Here is a 22,694-nt window from a genome sequence, read left to right on the forward strand (position 1 = left end):
GTTTTAGCCAAAGATATTATGAGAAATTAGATTTATGATCATAAAATATAGGTGTCCTTAGCATCAGTAATAGGGAATTTGGTTTCTCATTGAAAGCAGTGGGCTTACTAGTGCTGTGCTGAAATCCCTACTCCCCACACTTCCAACTATGGTTAGGGTTAGGCGTGGGGGTGGGCTTTAAGGAAACCGACCAGTTAGGTAGCAGATTTAACGAGGGTAGTCAGAATCTGGCAGGAGAATCAGATTTCTGTACAAAAATTGGCTATGCAATATGTTCTGTCAGCACATTCCGCACCTGTGTATTGCTGTGTTCAGAGAATCATATTGAAACAATGACACATCAGAATATGATGAAATTGCTCGTTTCATTAGTGTATGAGTCCCTCTATGCCACTATGAATTTTTGAAATAATATAATTATGGGCTCTGCAGATAGGCGCAATTGGCATATACTGTACCTGTGGATAGCGGTGTTCCGAGGATCATATTTCAAACATAACACATAAGAATATTATGACATTGCTAATTTAATTAGTTTATGAGTCCCTCTATACCACTACGTTCTCGGATTTTTGAGAATATTTGAAAAAAATCAGTTATGGGCTTTGGATATAAGATATTGGATAGGCAATATATTTTACCTATTTTATATTATGTTCTTGGATTCATATATCTAGAAAATGATCACAATCATCAGCTTTATTGCCAAGTATGCTTACACATACAAGGAATTTTTCTTGGTGACAGAAGCTTCCAGTGCACAAACAATACAATAACAAGACAGAGATAAAAAAAAAAAAACACACACACAGAAAGAAAATATCATAAAAATAAAAAGCAAATTGAAAATGTAAGTATATATAGAAATACACAAATGATGACGTTATGTTTAATTTCGTAAGTCAGTTATTTTCTCTATCCCACTACGCTCCCAGATTGTTGATAACATTATTATTTTTTATTTTAGAGCATATGTATTTTGGCTCTAGGCGTATACTGTAATTAAATTGCATTTCTCTGTAGTTGATATCTTATGATAAAGGAAAGCCTACAATATAGGAGCTGTAGACATATACTGCACCAATATGTCTATGATGCTCTTGGGTTCATAACTGAAGACATCTACAAGCAAGTGTAATGTTACTATTATCTACTTTTATCAACTTTTCTACGTCACAGCATGGCACCATATTTAATAAAGCCTTTAAAAATAGTGTGGGAAAAGTCTGAGTTAGTTACTGTATGTGAGTATATTTAAACATGACATGTTAGATGATTCATAATGAAAGTAATAAAGAAAATCAAATCTCAGTAGCAAACTTTGTCTAATGTCATCTTTACACAGACTTTCACATGAACATGGAATATGGGATGGATGGGTCTTACATAAGGCGCAGGCTTCCTTAGCTTAAACATGGTCACAGGCGCCTTTTATAGAAACGTTCAATTAAAAATGATGCTGTGAAATTTTTTTTTTTTTTTACAAATGTATGTCAATAGTCTATTCAAATGCCTGCCGACTGCAGCCTCAGATTTTCAGTGCAGCTGTGCCTTTAAAAAATACAGCCAATAAGTGGGAGGTCCTATATGCCACCCACCATTTTTTAAGGTGGAACGGTTATTTCGGCGAATAAGGAGCTGGATTCAGCCTCATACATTTACTAAACATGGTATCTAACCATGTGTGTTAGTCGATATTGGTAATGAATATGCTAGATAGCTCTTCAGGTAGAGTCACAAGGGGGGTAGGAATAATAACATTGGTGCACATTTCCTGTGTGTCATCTGAACTTCTGTTCATCCACTTAATTACTGGAATTCTGCTATTACTTATGTAAGTTAAGTATATAGAACATATTTTATTTTCTTCATATTTCTTACAACGTCTTTCTATAGAGCATCAATTCCTCAATTTACAACATATGAAAAAACAAAACAAAGAAGTACACATCAGCTTAGAAAATCACTTTTAATGTTTATCAAAGATCCCACTGAAATAGCAAGGCACATCATGGAAATGCCAATCAAATATATATATATATATATATATATATATATATATATATATATATATATATATATATATATATATATATATATATATTAAAGGTCATAGATAAGGATAACAGTAAAACAAAGATCATAATGTAAACAAGACGGCAAAATCCAAATATATACATAGTAGTACCAATTGTGCAAAATGTATAAAAATGAGATTTTTTTTTATTTTTATTTTTATTTTATGTCATAAAATGTAAGGCTTTGAAATACAAATTTACATCTGTATACACACTCACTGAATAGGTTTTATCTGACAAATGAAATCTGTATGTGACATATAAAGCTTACAGAAAAACATGCAATTTACCAGCATGCAATTTACATTAGAATGACATACAAGCACGACATTAACAGTCCATAATAGCTGAATATTCTAAAATAGTTTTATTTAACCATAAAATACACATGTATACAGATCTGATCACTTGAAGTTTGTTCAAAATCAAAAGGTGATAAAGCTACGGCGTGATAAAAGAAAAATGTCACACATTTCATAAAAGCATTATACCAACAGTTAATTTACAAAAATATTCCTGAGAATATTTGATATTTGAGAAAGGTGATATTTGACTCTGAATAGCTTTTTATTCCACAGCACGTGCAACACATTAATTAAAGGGTTAGTTCACCAAAAAATGAAAATTTTCTCAGGATTTACTCAACCTCATGCCATCCCAGATGTCAATGACTTTCTTTCTTGTGCAGAACACAAATGAAGATTTTTAGAAGAATATGTCAGCTCTGTAGGTCCTCACAATGCAAGTGAATGGGTGGCAAAATTTTGAAGCTCCAAAATCCACATAAAGGGAGCATAAAAGTAGGCTAATCTATGTATATGACTTCAAAATCCATGTCTTCAGACATGATATGATAGGTGTGGATGAGAAACAGGTCAATATTTAAGTAATTTTTTTTTTTTATCATAAATTCTCCTCTCTGCCCAGTAGGGGTGGCCCAAAGAATGTGAATCACCAAAAACACAAGAAGGAGAAAGTGAAAGAAAAAGGACTTAAATATTGATCTGTTTCTCACCCACACCAATAATATCGCTTTAGAAGATATGAATTTAACAGCCGTGGCTGTGCATTTTAAATCTAGGCCATCAGTGCGATTCATGCCATTAAGAATTTAGAATTAAGACTTTTCAAAACTTGATCCGACACTGAATGCTCAAGCAGCCTAATTTACACTTAGAAAACTCCTGATGTTGCTATAACAATGCAAAAAGCACTTATCAATTTGCTTGAAGTGAAAAATCAGCCCTCCTTTCCTGTTTAATAAATCAATCACACGATCATGCAGGACATCTCAGGTTTTTAAATCCATAAGGATCTCTTTCTCAACGGCAAAACCAGCAGTGATGACAGCTGACTGTATAAATATTTATTTATTAGGCATGTTATGCCAGCAAGGTAGGCTTTGCTGGCCCTGAGAAATCGCCACTGGGATTTAACCACCAGAGTCGTCTGGAGTACTTCTATGTTGCCCTTATTTTGGAGCTTCAAAATTTTGGCACCCATTCACTTGCATTGAATGGACCTACAGAGCTGAAATATTCTTTTAAAAATCTTCATTTGTGTTCAGCAGAAAAAAGAAAGTCATACATATCTGGGATGGCATGAGGGTGAGTAAAAGATGAGAGAATTTTCATTTTTGTGTGAACTATTCCTTTAAGGCTCAAAAACAGAATAATGCACATAAACCAATGTTTACAAACAGGGACAGATAAAGACATGAATAAACTGTGAGAGCAGCTTATTCTGAGAAACAGAGACATAACTAACTTTAAAAGCCAATCAAAATAATATTAAACAATATTATTTTTTTGTGGACATTGGACATCTATGATGTTGACACAGAACTTACTGTCCACCACTGTCACGATATGGCCTGAAAAGAAATATTATGGCTAATAAAATATAATTCTTTGACTTGATTTTCCCCAATGACTCTAAATACAGGTTCTCATGCTTCAGCCTATGTCCAATCAAACTTTAGGGTATTTTGGCAAAAAATAATCTGTCACTTGGTAACTTGGCTAATACTAATACAATATTTGGCCCAGTGTTTGTTCCATGTTTTAGTCTGGTAAAGGATCACACTTCTGCTGTTGCTGACTTTGTATATTGTTGGGAATATGCTGTTTGTTTGTGTTCTTTTGTATGATAAACATTTTTGCTTCTGTGTAAAATCTGAGTCCTTAGGCAAAAGCAGAGCCTATACCCCCGTCATCTGTCTGATCCAACTTCGATATTCTGTGACTCGTGTGTAGTCACCAGGCCTGTTTTTACAGCCACAGCCATCTCCCCAACTTACCACTCCAGCAAGGAACACACGCTCATTGCTCTCAGTAGAAGACATTGGACCACCTGAGTTGCCCTGAATGGGGAATGGGGAATCTATTTGTGTTAGTGAGAAACTTGAGGGTAACTACAATGTAACTAAATCAGAAAAGGCTGTTCTGTCATCTCACCTGACAGGCATCCACGCCTCCACTCAGTATGCCTGCACAGATCATCCGTGTTGTTATACCATCATCCATTAGCTTGTTGCACACAGTGCTGTTAATAATGCGAACCTCAGCCTTTTGCAACACTGATGCAACTGAATCTGCACCAGGGAGAAGACATTTCTCCAGCTTACTAACAATTTAGGGTCTTATTACCATCCAGTGACATTGACAAAACCAGCTTGTATGTGCTTTCTTACATTATCTTCTTTGGACTAATAGAGCTGCTCAGTTCTCCTCATGCACATATACAGAGGCCCCAAACAGTATTTGTGCACCTAAGCCACAATTAACAATGTACGGCCTGTCCTTGCATTATATTGCACAATATCAAACCAAATGGCATTTATTTTAAGGTATAGCACGAACACACTTTTGAAGTAAAACACTTCACAGAAAGACATTTTTTAGGTTTCAAATAATAAAACAATATATACAGTAGAGTGATGAACTACACCTGTGGTTTCTCGGTTAGGACACCTGTGTGAACTTGATTGGAACTGACTTCATGCATCAACCAAAAATCACCTTGACACCTGGTTAAAAGTAATTGCAAAAATGGTAGAAAAGCTCTAGCATCATTTGTATGCAGATGCTACTTGGTTTGATATCTTGTTTTTAATGTCATGAAAATTACACATTTGAACTCTATAACTCTATTATGCGATACATCATCAACATGATCAAAACTTTGTATGCAATGAACTAGATGTCTTCTTTCTCCTGGTGGAAGTTTCTTTGCTCTTCAGGAAGTAGGAGATGGCTGTAGCTGAGTTTGGAATGGCATACTACCCATACTTACTACTTCTGCCATGTCTGTCTGTGGCAAAAATAGTAAGAGTAGTATGGTAGTACGCCATTCTGAACTCGGCCTGTGTCTCTAGGAGGTAACCCCCTGGTAGCCAATATCTTGCAAGAGAAGTGGCAGCTTGTGATTTTTAAGAGAGGGGAAGCTGGTCTAGTTACTACTTAGGCTGCATTCCACTTCAAATTTGTATGCCCTTCCCTCGCTAACTTCCCTCCATCTCACGGACTCGGATGTACAACAGTAATCACATCTACAGGCATTCTGGGAAGGAGAAGCTTGTAGACATTTTAGCTGCCAATGACATCGAATGACCTGACGATCACGTCCAGTGGATTCATTTGTTTGACACGTGTGTTTTGGAATTCAGTTTGTCTACAGTGATTCTGCAGAGGACGGCCAGGTCCGAAATCAGCGTTGAAGGAGTTAGGAGTGTGAGGTTGGAGAAGACTTAAAATTTCTCTTGAGATGACAAGATCTCGAGGAAATAGAACTGTTAATGGATCAGAGACTAAAAGAGGAGTGGAAGACACAGGTGAAGATGAGGATGAAATGGAGGTAGGATGGACACAGGCAGAAGGAAGGACAGGAAAATATGCAACAAAAAAGAGAAAAAAAGGGAAAGAGGAAGGATCGGAACATAGTTCCATAGATAGTGAGGGAGAGAAAGTTGAAAGGGATAAGAATAGGAAGGAATACCGGGTAATACTGAAATTTAAAGGAAGAGATGGTATAGTAGGAATGAATCCAATGGCGCTGACTCATGAATTAAGGAAACTAGTAGGTGAAATTAAATTTGCTAAAATACTACAGGACGGTGCATTGATGATAATGTGCAATAACGAAGAGCAGAAAAATAAAGCAATAAAACTAAAAATGGTGTGCAAACAAATGGTAATGAACTATAAGATATTTGGTCAAAATTCATGGGTGTATGGAGTGATATCTGGGGTCCCATTGGGAGTTAAAATGGAGGAACTAAAAAAGAATCTTGAAGGAGGGAAATTATGGAAGCAAGTCGATTGCAAATGAACAGAGAAGGGAGCAGAGTTGATAGTTTGTCCGTGCAACTAAAGTTGGAAGGTAAAGATTTGCCAGATCGTGTAAAACTAGGTCTTATTAGGATGTATGTGGCTCCCCTCTGAGATGTTATAATTGCCAAAGATATGGGCATATTGCGACAGTATGTAAAGCAAAGACAAGGTGTGCACGCTGTGGAGGAGAAGATGAGTATGAGAAGTGTGAAGTAGGAGCAGAAGTGAAATGCTGTAATTGTGGAAGAAATCACAGCGTGTAATATGGAGGATGTGTGGTCAGGAAAAGAGCAGTGGAGATACAACAAGAAAAAGTCAAGCATAATATAACATATGCGGAAGCAGTAAAAGCAGTAGATTCAAGGTATAAGCAAAGTAGAAAGGAAAGAATGGGAAATGATAAAGGGAATGAAGAGACAAGGAGATTAAATGGTGATAGCAGAATAATAGAAGATACAATGATAGTAAGCAAGAAAAACTTTGTGCTCTTTGTAGCAGAAGTAATTAATTGCACAACCCAGACAGAAAGAAGAACTGAAAAGATTCAGATCATAGTAAAAGCAGCTGAGAGATTTCTAGGTATAAGAGGATTGACATGGGAGACGGTAAGGAAATGACTTATAACGGACAGTCAACAAAGTCAGGAGTCATGGGATTAGGATTGTTTCCTACAATGGAATGCAAGAAGTCTATGTGCTAATGGTCAAGAATTTAAAGGGTATATAAGTCATATAGTAAATAAGCCAGATGTAATATGTATCCAGGAAACATGGTTGAATCCTAGGATAGATTTTGTTTTAAAGAATATACAAGTGTGAGAAGAGACAGGGAAGAAGGTAAAGGTGGTGGGTGTGTCACATTCTTAAAAGATAGAATACCTTATAGAATCTTGGAAAAAGGAGAAATAATGGAATATATAGTAGTGGAAATATGGATAGAAAAGAAGAAATATCTAATAATAAACTTCTATAACCTGTGCCAAAAATTAACAATGGAGAATATAGAAAATATAAAAGCTCAAAGTAGTGAAAGGGTGATATGGTGTGGGGATTTTAATGCGCATAACACGTTATGGGGTGGAGAAAGAACAGATATAAATGGAATGATGATTGAAGAATTGATGGAAGCGAAAAACTTGCCAATGTCCTTAAGAAGACAGCAATTAATAATGTCATACTGGGCTAATTTAAAAGGCCAGAAAGATCAGCCCCAGACCAAAAAGGTGTTAGAAGCATGTTGGGAACATGGAAAAAGAAAGGAAACTTTGCTTTGGTTGGATTATTGAAGATTTAGTACAAGAAATGAAATTAAAGGAGTGTAAAGTTGCATCAGTAGTAACTTTACCTCCAACACCATTATGGATTATGCCAAAACCTAAAGTAGACGTATTCCTATTAGAAACAAGGCAAGGAAATGACCAGATAGTAATAGAGTCAGAAATAACAAAGGAGTATATTTGGACAAAATATGATTGTCTTACTCAAGTTTATACAGATGCATCTAAAGATCCAGGAAAAGGACAGGTGGGAATTGCTTATACCATCCCAAAGGATATCAGATGATATTTCAGTATTTACAGGAGAATTATTAGCAATTATGCAATACAAAATATAAATGACATAGGATCAAGTAATACTCTCATATTTTTGACTCTAGTTCGGCATTATTAAGTTTGAACGCTCAATATGCTGATAGTAGACAAGACATAGTGGTGGAGATTCTCCAGATTTTATATAATATGCAACAATCAAACAGGAAAGTAACATTTGTATGGGTACCTGCTCATGTAGGAGCGAAAGGAAATGAAGAAGCAGACAAACTGGCAAAATAAATAAATAAATAAAAAAAAAAAAAAGCAATGATGAAAGAAGACATTGACATGCAAATATCATATAGTAGATCAGAAATCAAAGAAATAATTTAAAAGAAAATAATACAAAAGTGGCAATACTATTGGGATAATGAGGAAAAGGGAAGACATTTATATTCGGTACAACCATTGATCGGTAGAGGAAGGATATAAGGGGGAAGAAGGAAAAAAGAATTTATTATATCAAGACTCAGATTGGGGCATACAGGGTTAAATGCAACAATGCATTTAATCGGAAAACATCCAACAGGGTTATGCAGCTGGTGTGGGGTTAAGGAGTCAGTAGAACATGTAATAATACAGTGCAAAGAATATGCAGAAGAAAGAAACAAATTAGTAGAAGAATTACAGAAAAAAGGAGAGCAACAAATAACATTAAAGAACATTTTGAATTCAACAGTAGGAAGTAATATACTATTACAGTTTCTTAAAAGTTCAAATCTGATTGAAAGAATATAGGCCCTTTTGTTTCTTTTTTTTAATCTCTCTCTCTCTGGGATATGAGGGGCTCGGAGCTAAAACTGGAGGAGCTGAACACGCAATGCCATTGGTAGCTTTTAGTCCTGATAAGCCTGGGGAAGTATATAGTAGGAAAGTCTCTGATCCATTACTCACAGTAGATGGCAGTAATGCACTATTTAGGAATGCAAACCACCAATGAAAAAACAAGAAGAAGAAGACTCTGCTGTATGTCATTGCTTGTTACACGAGTGTCCACTACTGGCGGAACCTGTGCAGTGGGTTTAACTGGAACACCCTTATCCCTTGATCACTTGGAGCACGTTGAAGGCTGATGCCCATTTGTGGAATTATTAAGTGATTTTTGCAACTGAGAAAACAATGTTTTCGAAGATTGAGGCAACCACAGATTCCCATAAAGTTTAGTTGTAATTTAAGAGGTTTATGTATAAATCTCATATGTTTATTTTATTTAATAATGTTATATTTATTTCCCCTGAGGGTAAGTGCTTAGGGGAGTTAGCGAGTGGATGTTAAAAGTGAAGTGGAACGCTACTTAAGTCTGTGTCTGTTGTGAAGTCTGCTCTCTTTATTTTTATGTTATTTATTTAATTTATTTTTTCCAGGAAATGGTCAATTACTTTAACTAGAGAACTAACTTACTGAAAAAAGATACTGAAAAATACAGAACCTTATATTTAAAATTTTAATTACAACATATACATACGCCAATGGCAAAAGTGAAGATTTATAATCGCTAAATGAATAGTGTTCATTTCTACAGAATTTCTTCATGAGTACCACCTACTGAATGACAGTGATTGTGTTTTAATTCGAAATGCTGTCACTCATGTACATCACCATTTCAATGATGGGCCGTTTATGTGGTTCAGCCCGTTTGAGAGCTCGTCCAGTCATCATATAGAGAAGCCGGGCTTTCAGGTGGGATAAAAATACATTGGTTGAAAGCCCACTGTCCAGTCAACAATCAGATCATTTCCCTCATGCAAACAGCACTCATGAAGCTCCCATAGTCTCCCAGAGATGCATGGCATCTGGACGGGACCCAGAATGTCATGTTTAGAGCTTCTTATCCAATGAACATCGATCTTTTGCTCCACTGAACTCAATGGGACACGTATCTGCCTTATGGCACTTTTCCACTGCACGTTACGGTTCGACTCAAATCGACTCTGCTTGCTTTACTTTTCTGAGCTTGCTTTTCCACTGCAGTTTAGTGCTGCCTCAACATGGGTGGGATTATAGGCTGATCGTCATAGTTGCGCCGCCTCTACTGCCGTGGCATCATCTTAAACGCGACACAAACATTACTGACCATAAACAATAACACGACCGCTAGCTGTTAGCTACTAGCTCATTGTGCTGCATAAAGCAGTTGTTGCATGGTGATTTTACACAAGTGTAACAGTTAAATTGGCCTGGTTGTTTTAGAAGCAAGCTTTCCAGTAGCTGGTCAACTAAAGAAAGTGAAGCTTTCAAGCAGAATACAGAGTTAACATAACAAAACATACCATCCTCCATCGTGGACTCCGACAACGCCGTGGCCGAGTCCAGGGCACTCTCCTTCCCACTGCTCGCCTGTCTATTGCCATAGATAGCGTCCATTTGGTCAAACCACTTCCACTTTCTTCTGTTTGTACCACTCCGGCTGTTGTCCTTGATGGTTCTATAGTCACTTTTAAGTTTTTTTTAACTTTTCCCTACACTGTTGGTAGGTCCGGTGGTAGCCGTGTGCTGCCAACAGTTGAGACACTTCCTGAAAGACTTTTTCGTTTCGCTCATCACTAACGAGAGGAACGTCTGCACCTCATTTATTGACCACGGCGCACAGCCATTTCTTTTTACAATTCGAAAGTCGCGTGAACAAATGATACTGCTATCGCTGTTGCTAACTTTAAAACTAGCAGGTTGATGTCCCGTGTAGCAAATCAAGTGACGCTGGTAGTGACTATTCTCTCTGACCGATCAGTGATCTGCAGGGTTTTGACGTCACATTTAGTATCAGCTCAGCTCGCTTGGAACCTCGACTGAGGTGGTACTAAAAAAAGTACCAGGTACCAGATACTATACCAAGTGGAAAACCCCCAAAAAGTGAGCAGAGTCGAGTCGAGCTGTACCGTGCAGTGGAAAAGCCCCATTAGACTCCGCTTGACATAATCATGCAGATTCCACCAACGGAACGAACATCGCAAAAGTGTTGTATGCAATTGCACACTTTTGTTACCCAAAATACTGAACTGAGACAATAATTATCTGAATTATAGAGAGATTATATGCAATTTGATAAACATGTCATTGTGCAATTTTAATGAAATTTTAAGGGAAGCCGTGCTTCCTGTGTAGTGTTAAAGCAATTTCCACTGCACAAGAGTCTCATTCATGCCCACAAATATATATATATATATATATATATATATATATATATATATATATATACAGGTGCATCTCAATAAATTAGAATGTCGTGGAAAAGTTCATTTATTTCAGTAATTCAACTCAAATTGTGAAACTCGTGTATTAAATAAATTCAATGCACACAGACTGAAGTAGTTTAAGTCTTTGGTTCTTTTAATTGTGATGATTTTGGCTCACATTTAACAAAAACCCACCAATTCACTATCTCAAAAAATTAGAATATGGTGACATGCCAATCAGCTAATCAACTCAAAACACCTGCAAAGGTTTCCTGAGCCTTCAAAATGGTCTCTCAGTTTGGTTCTCTAGGCTACACAATCATGGGGAAGACTGCTGATCTGACAGTTGTCCAGAAGACAATCATTGACACCCTTCACAAGGAGGGTAAGCCACAAACATTCATTGCCAAAGAAGCTGGCTGTTCACAGAGTGCTGTATCCAAGCATGTTAACAGAAAGTTGAGTGGAAGGAAAAAGTGTGGAAGAAAAAGATGCACAACCAACCGAGAGAACCGCAGCCTTATGAGGACTGTCAAGCAAAATCGATTCAAGAATTTGGGTGAACTTCACAAGGAATGGACTGAGGCTGGGGTGAAGGCATCAAGAGCCACCACACACAGACATGTCAAGGAATTTGGCTACAGTTGTCGTATTCCTCTTGTTAAGCCACTCCTGAACCACAGACAACGTCAGAGGCGTCTTACCTGGGCTAAGGAGAAGAAGAACTGGACTGTTGCCCAGTGGTCCAAAGTCCTCTTTTCAGATGAGAGCAAGTTTTGTATTTCATTTGGAAACCAAGGTCCTAGAGTCTGGAGGAAGGGTGGAGAAGCTCATAGCCCAAGTTGCTTGAAGTCCAGTGTTAAGTTTCCACAGTCTGTGATGATTTGGGGTGCAATGTCATCTGCTGGTGTTGGTCCATTGTGTTTTTTGAAAACCAAAGTCACTGCACCCGTTTACCAAGAAATTTTGGAGCACTTCATGCTTCCTTCTGCTGACCAGCTTTTTAAAGATGCTGATTTCATTTTCCAGCAGGATTTGGCACCTGCCCACACTGCCAAAAGCACCAAAAGTTGGTTAAATGACACTGATGGTGTTGGTGTGCTTGACTGGCCAGCAAACTCACCAGACCTGAACCCCATAGAGAATCTATGGGGTATTGTCAAGAGGAAAATGAGAAACAAGAGACCAAAAAATGCAGATGAGCTGAAGGCCACTGTCAAAGAAACCTGGGCTTCCATACCACCTCAGCAGTGCCACAAACTGATCACCTCCATGCCACGCCGAATTGAGGCAGTAATTAAAGCAAAAGGAGCCCCTACCAAGTATTGAGTACATATAGAGTAAATGAACTTACTTTCCAGAAGGCCAACAATTCACTAAAAATGTTTTTTTTATTGGTCTTATGATGTATTCTATTTTTTTGAGATAGTGAATTGGTGGGTTTTTGTTAAATGTGAGCCAAAATCATCACAATTAAAAGAACCAAAGACTTAAACTACTTCAGTCTGTGTGCATTGAATTTATTTAATACACGAGTTTCACAATTTGAGTTGAATTACTGAAATAAATGAACTTTTCCACGACATTCTAATTTATTGAGATGCACCTGTATATATATATATATAGTTGTTGAAAAAACTGAAACCATTAAAATATTGACATATAATTTTTATCACATATATTTAAAGTGGGAACTGGTATTAAATGTTTTTATATATGCAGCCTGCTCTGTCATTTTAAATATCTCATTGTTTTACATTACAAGCTATTATGTCATCATCTTACTATAACCTCCTGAGACTCATATTTATAATAAATATATAAATAAATAAATAAAGGTTAAAAAACAGCTCAATTTAAAAACATTTATAATTTTCTGACAATTATATCATATGTCAGGCTTCATAGAGTTCAAATGTGACTTTTGTGTCCAAATAATTTTATGGGGCTTTTTCAAATGTTATGTCATGTCACTTACCAGTTTCCTCTTTCAGTTTGCCCCATCCAGTGATCCATACAGCTTTCCCTGCTGGAAAGTCGTGTGTGGCTTCAGGTAAGCAGATTGGCCAGATGTTTTGGTTGAAAGCCACAGGGCTGTCCAGCTCCATTAAAGTGATGTCACAGTCATAGGTCGTGGCATCATATTGAGGGTGAGAGATGATGCGCTTCACACGTTTAAGAATTGAGTTACTGGTCACACCCTAGGTATGTAGACCTAGATAGACCTCCCACTGGTCAGTCTGGGAATATCTAGGAAAAGAAAATCACTCAGGATCATCCTAGAACAACTGATATTAACATCCATCTCGGGTGATCCGATCACAGTGGACAACACTAAATAATACTAATACTAACAATTTGGACAAAAAAATCGAATTATATAAAATTATTTTGAAAAATATTGCTATTGTGATTTGGACTGCGATATGATTAATATATATATATATATATATATACTTGACACACTTAAATCCTCTTAAAAAGAACCAGACTAAATAAATAAAAAATACAGTGAAACATAGAGGGGAAAAATCTGTTTACTATGTATCTGTTTTTGTGATAGGGTCTATTATTAAGAAATCATTATGGAAACATATTTTGTATAGTATCAACAACAATAATAATAATAATACTTATTTTAAAACAATACCATATTCATGTAATGTTTTCTTAACTGGTCTTGAGCCTTTATTTTGGTGGAACACTGTAGGAAGATGTTTCTGTTTGTAAGTGAGTTGACAGTGCCTTTTAATGCAGATAAATGCTCTCATCCACTCTTATGTCCACAAAAACCTGGTGTTATGAGGTTACTTTAGATTTGGAAAGTAACTTTTAGTGGCCAGGCATAATTGGAATTATGCAAAGGTACAGTTAGTGAATCTAGAGTGCTGTAGATATAAACTCAGTTCATTGGCCAAATGCGTGCTTCGAGTATGTGTGAATACGATACAGAGAACATAGCTGTGCACACTCAGCGAGAAGCACATACTGTGCAGACTATTTATTTATTTAATTAAAGTGCAGCCTTTGTGGTTTGCTAATCACACTACTTTATTTGCATGCATACATTCCCCTCAAAATACGATCATAAGTGCTCATAGGAGATGCATTTGAGACGCATGTTACAACCAAGTGTAAATGATAATGTGTCAAGGCTCACCACTTGTGATCTTAATACCAGGTGTGAACAGGGCCTAGGAGAAGAGCAGAGACAAGATGGAATGTGAAGAAAACTTACTTGAATTCGTCATTGTCCTGCACACAGTGAGCAGCAGTGACAAGCCAGCGGTTACTGATAACAGAGGCCCCACACACATGACCCTGCGTCTTCATGTGGAGGCTGACCTGCCAGGGCCACTCGCCCTCATTTGAGTCCTTTCCACCCACAATTCGAGTGGTCTTGTAAGGTTTAATCTCGCAATCTACAGTGAATCAGCACATCAAACAGACATAGATACACATACTATTAATAATCCCTGTTTAAAGACCAGCTTAACCAGCATGCTGGTCCAGGCTGGTTTATGCTGGCTAGTCTAGTCTAGTCTAGTCTAGTTGGTGGACCAGCAGAGCCATGCTTTTCACCAGCAAAACCTAGCTAATGAAGCTGGTTAAGCCTGGTGGGGACACCACCATCCCATGCGGGGGGGACCAGCACCCATAACAAAACATAAGGTGCTGACCAGCAATACTGGTCTTTTCAGCAGGGATGGCTCTGCACACACAACCAATGTTAGCATTCATGTATGGATGACAATGTAGGAGAACAACACGTGCCATAGGAACATAGTGCAATAGGAATTTTGAGTGATTCTGAACCATCAGCACAGTCCTTCTCTCCATCATACATAGGGTTCAGCTTGCTAATGCACTGGTTATTCTTGCACTTGTAAGTGACATCAGAGCAGCGAACAGCTATGGCTGGAAATAAAAGAGAAGCAATTAGTCCATTATTGTGACAGCTTATTTTGACAGCAGAGGTTTAAAATGGTCTGTAATTGGGAACCTTTTGTTTCTTCAATTTTACAGTGAGTAAGCAACTAATATCAGTTAAAGGAGTAAGTTTACACTTTGTGTCAGCTCATGCCTAAAATCACCTCTTACCCCTGGTAAAATCAACATAACGCAGACTCAGCAATATGATAAAAGACACCAATGTCCAATAAATAGTTTAATTTATTATGAATAATTATCGTAATTATGTTTTCACCAAGTAACATTATTCATATGCTAACTGTAAGCTCGTTGCGATTGCCAAGCAGCATAGCAACTTCGCACGTTAATACTGTATGTAATTTGAAGTTGCAGGTGTGCATTTATAGTCATTTTACAGCTTTGAACGTGGCTCAACCAATCAGAAATCAGAGTCTATTCATTAAAAAAAATATATATATATATGTAAACAACTGAGGGATGCATAAATAATAATGTCCTTATTATATGAAACTTCTAAATATAGGTCTAAGTTGAGGCCACACATTGAGAAGACTCTTACATTTCTCACACTGGGATTCATCTGAGCCATCACCGCAATCATTGTAGCCATTACACTGCTTCTGTGCTGGGATGCAGCGCCCGTTTCGGCAACTGAACTCTTGAGCTTTACACTTGCCTGCAGGAAAAACAGAAACAAACAAACAATGTGAAAGCGTCTACATTACTCTAACTCTTTGGTTCTTGATAATAATTGGTGTCCTCCTTACCACAGTTTCCTCATCTGTGTTATCTCCGCAATCATTCACCCCATCACAATGCCAGAAATGGGGCTTGCAAAAGCTGTATTTGCATTTGATTTGAGTCTCAGTACACACTTTAGCATACATGGGAAAAGAAAGTAATGCAATGACCTGCCATCCACACCATTTTTATATTTTAAGAGCTTTCCTTTGTGCAAGGAACTATACACACATTCATAGATTTGAAGTCTTTGTTGACAATAGGTTATATGGTATGCACTTACTGCAGCCCCTCTCATCACTCATATCTCCGCAGTCATTACAGCCATCACACTGTAGATTAGGGTCTACACACAGATCGTTGTCACACTGGAACTTCCCAGTGCAGGCTGTGGAATATTAATTGAGATTTTTCATTTTTGTCAGCCTGGATGTGCTTGGAATATTGTGTTGAAATGTCAATAGGGAAAAATTTGATTCTACTTACGATTAGTAGGTTCAAAAGCCTCAAACTCTGCAGAAAATCCCTCGCCCGCATGAGACATGTCCGAGAAAATTTTTACTGTTGCTTAGTTTGATTTGATAATGTACACAGTGTTGGGTGGCTTCTCTCCACATATCCTAAACCAACTCAAAGAAAATAACTGTTTTAGTTTATTGCACCCTGCTGAAATCACCACAGAGACCACTGTTCAAATACATCTTACAAATGGCTTACTTATAAATGTCTATGCATATTAAAGTAATAGTTCACCCAAAAATTTAAGTTTGCTGATAATTTACTCACCCTCAGGCCATCCAAGAAGTACCTGAGTTTCTTTCTTCATCAAAACAGAATTTAAGATTTTTAGAATTTCATTTCAGGCCTCCTCCTTCAAACCATGCGAGTGAATGTACTCCATTTTTTGATGGTCCAAAATGCATATTTAGGGTGCATCAAAATAATCCACACGACTCCAGTCGACAAATAAAGTTCTTCTGAACCTAAACGATTGATTATTTTTTAGAAACAAAACAATACTTATATACTTTTTCACTACAAATGTTTGCTTCCATACATCTCTATGACGTGCACTCATGAGAGGGATAATGTAAACTCGTTGGTAAGGTCACGCGTCACGTGGAGGAGGAGGCAGGAAGTGCGTCACTGTTTACAAGAGAAGGAGCGCTGTACAAAAGTTTAATTGTCTTTGCTGTAGATTTGTATTTGTACAAGTGTATCATTCAAAATGGTCATTTGGTGTGTGTATCCTGGATGCTTCAACCTTCAGAAACCCCAAAGAAAATGCACGCCGGGAAAAATATTAACTTTTCATTGATTGCCTATACATGATCATGAGCGATTTAAGCTCTGGCTTATCGCTGTGAACCTGGATATTAGTACACCTCTACATTCTCTCAAATATTGGATGGTGTGCAGTGAACATTTTACCCCTGAGGATTTCAGACCATCAAAAGAAACAAAGGGTCTGTATCTGAATTCATTGGCTGTGCCCATGCTGTTTTTCCAGCGAACTCAGGTATGTGTGAAAACTTTGTCATATGGTCTATATATTTCTATATAGTAGCTATAGTAACAAACAAAACATGAAACTTACTCTACTGATAGGGTGCCATTGTGTCCTTCTGGCCTCGGACGGCGCTTCCAGTTTATTTGTGGCAAACTGAAAAACAGCTCTAAAATGCTGGGGCTCAGTAATGGTGGAAAACCATTATGTTCGGTAATGCAGCTAGGACTAGGAGTGTCCTCAGCTGCTGCCTTGCTAATTGTTTCCAACGGTGGGATTACTATGTTCCAATCATGGCAGCACAGGCTCTCTGCCTCTGTTGGCATTGGTTGGTATTTATTACATGTGCACCACCATGTCTCCATAGATCTTTGCCTCCCCAAGACTTGTGATTGCGCCGCTGCTGCAGCCTCCTCCATCTCCCTCAGTTCCTCATCGGTGTATTCGGGCTCAAATAGGTAGGGTTGGGCGAAAAACTCCATCTCCTCTTCTCTTCTAATATCAAAATCCTCCGACATCGTTTTTGAAATTGTTTTGGACTGTTTTGGTTTGTGAACGGTGCTTGGTCTGTGCAAGTTTCTCTTGTAAAGAATGACGCGCTTCCTGCCTCCTCCTCCACGTGACGTGTGACCTTACCAACGAGCTTACGTCGTCACTCTCATGACCGCGTCACAGAGATGTACGGAAGCGAACATTTGTAGTTAAAAATATATAAGTATTGTTTTGTTTCTAAAAATAATCAATCGTTTGAGTTCAGAAGAACTTTATTTGTCGACTGGAGTCGTGTAGATTATTTTGATGCACCCTAAATATGCATTTTGGACCGCATTGTTTAAAGGAGGAGGCCTGAAATGAAATCCTAAAAATCTTAAATTCTGTTTTGATGAAGAAAGAAACTCCGATATATCTTGGATGGCCTGAGGTGAGTAAATTATCAGCAAATTTTCATTTTTGGGTGAACTATTCCTTAAAGTTGGGATGGGAGACAGGATTATTTTAATATGGAAAACTATACACCTTTAAATAACTTTTCAAATTCATTTTTGTCTATTCAAATCTAAAAAATATTCCAGTTTTGTAAGTTCCCATTCTTAAATCTGACTGTATAACAAAAACCTTCTGGTTTCCCATATTTGATCACCTTTTTTCAACAAACACATTCTGTGCTCATAATTAGTAATATCTACTCAAGTAAATGGCAATTACTTAAGATGATTCAAGGCATTAGAACATGAAGATACTTTTGCCCATTTGACTGACCTGTAGTTAAACTCAAAGTAGTCTGTGTGACAGGTGATGTTGTTCTGTTCAGGGTTATGAATAGAGAACTTGTTGAACTTTACTTTGATATGCTTTTCTTTGGGAACCTGTGAGACAGCACATTGAAGGACTTACATACAATATTAGAATAGATTGCAGTGAGGGAGTAATGTAAGGAACAGGACAACAGCACAAAGTAAGTGACATTCAGAGCACAATTTATTTTTGACCTCAATGTTCCAGACACACTCAATCTGAGGTGGGTAATGGGAGGGATAGCCAGGTGATGTGAAGGTACCACTGAGCCCGCTCAGTTTTCCTCCACACTCTAAAGAAAAAAAACAAGACATCTGTCACACAAATATTGGACTTTGGATTGTTTAAGGAGTTCAAGGGTCTCTCTTTATAATCTCTTGTTAAACTCTACCTCCAATATTTGCTGGGATCTGGGAGTAAAATGCCCTGAAACCTGAGAAGTTTTTTTCTTCATTTGTAACCAGTGTAACCAGCATGACATTCCCAGACGAGATGAAAATTAGCTTCTCACTGGGTAAGCGATATCCACATTTCCTACATGAACATATTGAAACCGCATAGTATCAAATAGTGAAAACACGAGATCGACATTTTCTATTGATAATCACATTTCACTTGACCAGTTCTGGAAAACTCCAAATTCAAGGTAGTCAAAACATTTCACATTTTAAGCTGATCAGTTACATATTTTGGACCATTTAGATGGCAAAACAACTCATAAATATAATGCAATAAAAAAATAAATCACCATTATCATGATGATGACCATTCATACATTAATGATGATGATTATTATTAATAAAATATTTATGATGCATATTATGTGTTTATTGTTGTAGTGTAATGATTAGATATTGTATCAAAAAGCAAATACTGTATGAATGAATCATTAAAAATCTGACATTTAATCAAAAATAATTGATATCAGTATCAGTTGTTAAAAAAACAAAAAACAATACTGATCGAACACTTACTCTGTTATGACCTGCTTCTCTGATGGGGCTAACGAGTCATACACTTTGATGAAGTTATTACCACAGTCTTTCTCGAGGTCTAGGACATCAAACTCCAGTCTGATCCTGTGCTCTGGGTCAGCCTGAATCTGCCACTCAGCATAAAGGCTGGCAGAGTAGGAGGAATTAGGGAAACCTGGAGACCAGATGATATCAGTCTGGTTTTCATGGGCATGATGAGACTTCTTACTGGAACCTGAAAGACAAGACAAGCTCCATAAGAACCTGAGAGCCGAGCACATATACAGTATATAACAGGTTGTAAGACATCTGTTACTCATGTTTGAGGTTTCTGCCAGCTAGCCGAGCATCCACATCTGTAATAAAGACAAAAAAAATAAAAATAATTTTCCCTGTTTCCAGTCAGAATGAAGAGTGTGAATGTATATCTGAATTGGTGATACTGAACTAGAATTATCACACTTTTTAACCCATGAATTGTATTGTTCATTTTTTTTTTTCCTTCTGGTTGTTCATGATTCCTAGATGAGAATTTGTTTTTGTTAAATATTTTTATAGAGATAACATATTTATAGAGAAAAAATTGCACTCATTATAGAAATTTCCATGGCTTTTCAAGTTTTTGGAAATCCATGACATTTTTTTTTTACTTTAAATTTCCCTAATTTTTCCATGTTTTCCATGACTATAGGAGCGCTGTGATACTCATGCTACTTTGAAGCTTCTGCTTAGATTACAAGAGCCGGACACACTGAAACAATGCAGGTAACAGGACACTCTTTCTCAATGAATTTACCCCCAGACATCATCCTGTCAATGACGAGGCTATTGTCAGTCTTGCGACCAAACCCCCTCCGGCTTTTCCTTGCATTTTCTGCCCCATCCATAGATGCAGTGGCCTCATCCACAGCAGGCACATGGGCCTCCGGCACATTAAACTCAGACAGGTAATATGCAAGGATACCATTACCATTTCCCTCACGAAAGGGGAGGAAGATGTAATGAAACTTACATCACTAGAAATAAACATATGAAATGCATGATTCAGATGACTAGTAAGAAGTGTAGTTTTGTTTCAAAAAAGATTTTGAGGTGGATCACTTAAAGCTGAAGTGTGTCATTTCTGCGCCACTAGCGTCACCAAATGGAATTGCAAAAATAAACATTGTTTTTGTGAATACACCTTTTGTCTGCCACTGGGCGAACAAACAGATAGTACCGCCCCAAACTCACACCACTGGTTGAGCCAATCTTGCTTGCCAGGCAGCTAAAAAAAAAAACAAAAAAAAAACAGAGCAATATTGAATGTGCCATAGAGCCACAGAGTTTACAGTTTTGGGGGAAATCAGCCAACGGATTGTATACTTATTGTTGTCTGCATATTTAGCTGGAATAAGTGAAAGTATTTTAACATCTAAAAAATTACAAACATCAGCTTGAATGGGTAGTGCCAATTACTTGATTTTAGGTAACCAATTACTTGATTTTAGGTAATACTTTTTGTACATGTACAGTATAAGGGGAAAAAAATTAATGTGTATAGTGTATATAGATGTTGCTATTAGTTTTATTTAAATCACCTGAAACCTTGCACGCTGGATCCCATATGGTACTTGGACAGCAAGCGAACTTGACTGTACATAGTTTTGAGCTAAAGGACAATGAAGTTTGTTTAAAGATGTGTCCAAATGATCCATATGAGCTCAATATTTCACAAAGTGGACAGAACCATTATTTAAAGAAGACATAGACAAAGTAATGAAACAGAATGCATTAAAACAATATAAAGAAAAGTGATTTTGAAATTAGAATACAAAGCATTGATACTATAACCACCACCTAACCTGCTTTGAGACCCTTGAGGCCAAATCTTTATATTCAGTGCTGTTCGAGTTTTCATAGGCATCAGAGAAAGTCTGACTGGAGATGGTCAAATAACCACTGAACATCTTCCACACCCTCCCATTTGATCTGACTGCAACAATGGACACGGAAGAGTTATTTTTGTAATAACACAATTATTTCAGATTTACTGTTTACTGACGATAGCACAGTGTTTATGTTTAAAAGTTAAAGAACTCACAATGGAAATGCCACACTAGCAGTCCTGTTACTAACGCAATGATTGCTATGGCTATGAGTAGGCCAATTCCAACGAGCATCCTGCGTGATATTCTCCTCTTCTCCACCTTCTTTCCATTAGATGCTGGAAAAAACTGCACTGACTGGTCCAAGGCATTATCCTAAAGATAAAACTGAAATGCAGAATATGCCTTTTAAGTTTGTTACATGTGACTGCTACACAGAGAGTGAGTTTCCTATTACTCTGTGTAACTAAAGTCTGCACATAGTGTATATGACTAAGATGCAATTTTGAACCACCTATATAAAAACAGGCTGTTCTTCTTAAGCAGACCAAAGTCACTGGTAAGAGCACATGGTATAATGCTATTGCAACCGTTTTCTAAATGCTGAACCAACACCTTGCTCGTTAGCGTCAACAACCCACCCTAATCAAGTATGTGTTGGAAGAGGTGTGCATGGGTCATGTGACACAAGTATAAAGGAAAAACAGGTTTTCTGGATGGCAATCTTAAAGTCAAATCTTTCATATTTCAGATCTTTCAGATCTAACATATTCAGATAATGATTTTTTAAACACGTTGCATCTCTTTTTATGCTGAACAAAATTCTAACAAAATTAAAGGACAGTGTGAAGTTCCATTAAAAAGAGACAGTGAAACTGCAGTGTAGTTATAATCAATAATCTGAGCAATATAAAAGAGTGTACAGTAGTAACAGATCAGACTGATGTAATACATACAAACTTTTCTATGCATTAATAGCCTATATGACTTCTTATATGGTATTTTCTATTAAAATACAAGTGCAAGATTGTGGAGGACAAATATAAAAGTTTAAGAATCTTCCAATGAAAAACCCATCGATCAACCACTAATCTGAATCTGAATCTTTCCACTCAATGTCTACAGTGGTTAGGGCCCCTGATATAAGAATCCTGTAATTTGTATCTTTCAAATTTCCTTTGTTACTGGCTCTTTGAGATATG

The 22,694-nt window shown here is 37.2% G+C and overlaps 1 pseudogene; it reads right to left on the reverse strand.

Annotated features, from left to right (window-relative positions):
* Positions 1 to 4,278: 4,278 nt before the first annotated feature.
* On the reverse strand, positions 4,279 to 19,953 carry LOC127430530 (suppressor of tumorigenicity 14 protein-like; annotated as a pseudogene).
* Between the last annotated feature and the right edge of the window lie 2,741 nt (positions 19,954 to 22,694).

The sequence above is a fragment of the Myxocyprinus asiaticus genome, chromosome 40 (genome assembly GCF_019703515.2).
Source record: "Myxocyprinus asiaticus isolate MX2 ecotype Aquarium Trade chromosome 40, UBuf_Myxa_2, whole genome shotgun sequence".
NCBI lineage: Eukaryota > Metazoa > Chordata > Actinopteri > Cypriniformes > Catostomidae > Myxocyprinus > Myxocyprinus asiaticus.